General features: G+C 40.1%; 1 long non-coding RNA gene across 1 annotated transcript; it reads left to right on the top strand.

Moving 5' to 3' along the window:
• The first annotated feature begins 2,104 nt into the window (after positions 1 to 2,104).
• On the top strand, positions 2,105 to 3,276 carry LOC107687886 (uncharacterized). The gene is made up of 3 exons (XR_001634175.1): positions 2,105 to 2,228; positions 2,954 to 3,026; positions 3,105 to 3,276. It is a non-coding gene; the product is annotated as an uncharacterized LOC107687886 (long non-coding RNA).
• The last annotated feature ends 635 nt before the right edge of the window (positions 3,277 to 3,911 follow it).

The following is a 3,911-nucleotide window of genomic DNA, read 5'->3' as shown; positions in this document are numbered from 1 at the left end:
CCCACTTCAGGTTGCCCAGTTAATCGTGTGACATGAAATCCCACGTAATTTTACTATAAAAAATAAAGAATTCTGGGCCAGATGTTGTGGGTTAAAGAAAAGATTAGTGATGGGACGATTGATACCGAGGCAGTTTTCAAAGCACTATGTATCACACACTGTGCCGATGCTTGTATCGAAATGACAACATCATGTGATTGATGACGTTTGAAGCTTTGAACATCCTGCAGTATCAGCTGGTTTGAAAAAAATCGTCGCTTCGCATGACTCTTGTGTTTGACTTTACATTGACTTTGTTGTGTGTGTGTGTACACTTATTTGGGATTCAGTAGAATAGTTTAGAATAACCTCAACACCAGACAGAAACTGAATGCACGTCACACCTCCATTGCATTTTATCATGTTCTAGCTGGGGTCTCAGAGACCCCGAACATCTCACCCAAAATATTTTTGCTACTACTCACGTCAATTATTAATTATAATCACACACGTGTATATTTTATATTATTGATCAATATGTGAATCCATTGACTGGACTTCACGTGACACGAGTTGGCACAGATTAAAAACTTTTTCAAACCATCCTCTGCTCCGCGATGTTTCATTAGGCCATGTCCACACATACACAGGTATTTTTATAAACTGAGTTTTTCCTTCTTCCGTTTTTAAAAAAATCTCCGTCCACACGAAAAGGCAAACGCATGCTATGAAACACTGTCAAGAGCATGCCAAACCAACAGGTGGCGATATAATCTAAACCGTAAAGCCATGTTGGCCAATCAGAAGCCTGAAAAAGTTTCCAGTAGACGGAGATAACAGCGCAGGCTCCGACATCACAAGCCACAAACTCCGGTTTCGCTGTCTACACGATAACACTGCAACCGGAGTTTTTGAAAATCTTCACCCTGGCAGGCGTTTACAAAAATCAGTTTCAGTGACCTGGTGCTGCATTTGCGTGTGGACGAACGGCCAAACCGCGTAGAAAAAGCGGCGGTTTTAAAAAATAACCGTGTTCGTGTGGAAAGGGCCTTATAGGCTGGAGTCTGACCACCAGATGTCGCTAATGCGCACTGTGTTAAAAAGCTTCGTGATAAAAAATTGTGAACCGTTTTTTGGCACAATTTGATGAAAGCCTCAAACGGTTCAAATAGCCTCAGTTTCCCATCACTAATTCTTCAGGAAGCTGAACAAGGTTATCTTTCCCTTACAACCAAAAACACCTCTTTAGAGACATTCTTCCCGAGCGAGTCCCGTGCAGGGCTGCTGAATGAAGCGCATTGATGGGTGTGCTCTTGTTCTGGCTCTGGTCAATGTGTGCGCGGGCGTGCTCTTCTGGGAGAAATGCCCATATAAGGAGTTCCACCCTTCATTACGTCATGAAGAGCCACGATGGAAAAAAACTTTCAGAAACTTGTAAGAAACCCGGAAGTGTGTATTTGGCACAGAAATACTATATGTTATACGTCCAAATCATTTTTTTTTGTTTGTTTTTTTACTTTGGCCATGTTTAGCATGAGAATCCAACTCTTTAACAGTGTTTTTTAAGTCGCTTTGGATAAAAGCGTCTGCTAAATGACTAAACGTAAATGTAAACAACTCTGAATGCATGAAACATCATTGTACCCCCCTTTAATCAAAGTGTCAGAGTGAAATCATGCCTGTATTATTTTAAAGTATAAAAGTCATATATTTAGCATAAACTCCAAAATATAAATTACGAGAAAATTCCAAAAATATGTTTGCGAGTTGACCCCATTGAACTGAATGCTTTTATGGTTTGCCCTTGGCGATAAAGAAATCACATCTCTCATTACAATGGTATGTTTTTTTACAGTCTATGGGTATGACCAGAGCCATCGGGCTTACGAATCACTGTCAGCAGAGAGGGGTGATCTGTTTTTTACACTTCCACATAAGCAGAAACACGAGCAAATTAGTAACTCTACGCATATTTTATAATATTGTAAGTACTTAAATAGGCGAAATGATAGTTTTAAATGTACAGTTTGCGTGATTTTATCAACAAGCCACCTCTCTAAGCCCCGCACTCCCCTATAATGGACCGATCCATTGTTTTTTTCCCCGTTCTTCTTCCGCGCAGGCGCACTGGCGCAGCAGCAGTCTCTTCTCTTGCCATCAGGGAGGGTTTTGTGTGTTGGGTTCGGACTTGCCATTGTCTTGCTTTGTTCTTGGGTTCAAAAAGCCGTTTTTTATCTGCATTCATATCGGTAAGTCCTCCATATATTTTATGTCTTGAGTTGTTGTAAACCCTTGTTTTTAAAGGATGGCCGTTTTTGGGCTCACGTTTGTGATCAGCTGTTAAATCATGATGGCGGAGCTCGCGACGTGATGGCAATTAAATAAAAACAAGAACATTTTGGTCCTTTCTGTGTTTATTTTTTATTTTTTAATTAATATATATATATATATATATATATATACTCTATTAATCATTAGCATCGTCCTCGTTTGAATTGGAAATACTTTTAAATAGTGATTAAAGGTTGGTTTTAAACAAGATTAGGACCGGTTAGGCCTCATCATTTTAGCCGGTTAGCTTTAGCGCGAGACCGGCGCGTGAGTTGCAGTTCAGACCTATAAAATCATACTAATTCAATTAAATACTTTTATACAGCAATATATATCCATATAAAAGCATGACTTGGGTTTTATATGAGAAATATTAACGTGTGTATGATTTGCTCACGAGGCAACCTGACTTGGATTAATTACTAATGGTTTAACTGGATCTGCAATTAAACCAGTTATTAAATGTTTAAGTCGTTTATGAAGTTTAAGGTGTTATTTTGCTAATTTTCTGTTAGAAACTTTTTGATGGCTTTGTTGGGTTTTGAAATGTCCTGCCACATCTACATGTGGTTTCTTCGTGCTCCTCAATGATATGAATCAGAACACAGATATGTTCACTAATATTTTCATTGTGTTTTCACAGGTGTCTTTTATGAATAATCAAAAGCAGCAAAAGCCAACGCTTACCGGCCAGCGTTTTAAAACTCGGAAAAGAGGTAAGTAGACTGAGGAACTTTTAATAGCAATGTTTGAAAGCGGTGCCTCCCATTTGAAACACTCTTGTTTCCTCACAGATGAAAAGGAGAGATTTGACCCTTCTCAGTTTCAAGAAAGTATTGTTCAAGGCTTGAACCAAACTGGCACAGATTTGGAAGCGGTTGCAAAGTTCCTCGATGCCTCCGGCGCCAAGCTCGACTACCGCCGGTATGCTGAGACACTCTTCGACATCCTGGTGGCTGGAGGAATGCTGGGTAAGCACCTGTCTATAGGGCCTTTCGCACCGCGGGAACCTTTTCATAGTACCAGAACTAATTGTGGAACTACCCACTTTTTGGCGTTTTCGCACCGCCGGAACTGGGTGCGATTTTAGTACCGGACTGCCTTTTTCGAGAACCAAATTAGCTCCTACTCCGGAGCAGGGTCTAACCGGCACAACTGGTACTAATCGTGATGTAAGTAGACACTGATTGGCCAAACGCGTATGAAAACGCCCTCACCCACCATGATTTAAAACGCCGTGTAAACATACTGTAAACATTGTGTCAACTTATTTCGCAAGTATGGAGAACAGCGATAGATGGACGGACGCTGAAGTGCAGGCACTTGTAGCAAATGTAAATCGTCCCAGTACTTTAGTACTGTACATTTAGTTCTGGAACTAAAGCGGTGCGAAAGGCCCTTATGACTCTATCAATGGGCTGATATTAATTTATATTTGATTTTTGTTTGCTTGTTTCTAATTTATATAAATGTGCATATATCTACAATTTTATTAGTTTTAGGGCTGTCGCGATTCGTCGATTTTATTAGACTATTCGATTTTTTAAAATCCTCGACTTCATTTTGCTCGCGTCGACTAACCGGCAAAATACCGGAGGTGG

The sequence above is a fragment of the Sinocyclocheilus anshuiensis genome, unplaced genomic scaffold, assembly GCF_001515605.1.
Source record: "Sinocyclocheilus anshuiensis isolate Anshui unplaced genomic scaffold, SAMN03320099.WGS_v1.1 scaffold273, whole genome shotgun sequence".
Taxonomy (NCBI): domain Eukaryota; kingdom Metazoa; phylum Chordata; class Actinopteri; order Cypriniformes; family Cyprinidae; genus Sinocyclocheilus; species Sinocyclocheilus anshuiensis.
This window is presented reverse-complemented; position numbering and strand designations above follow the sequence as displayed.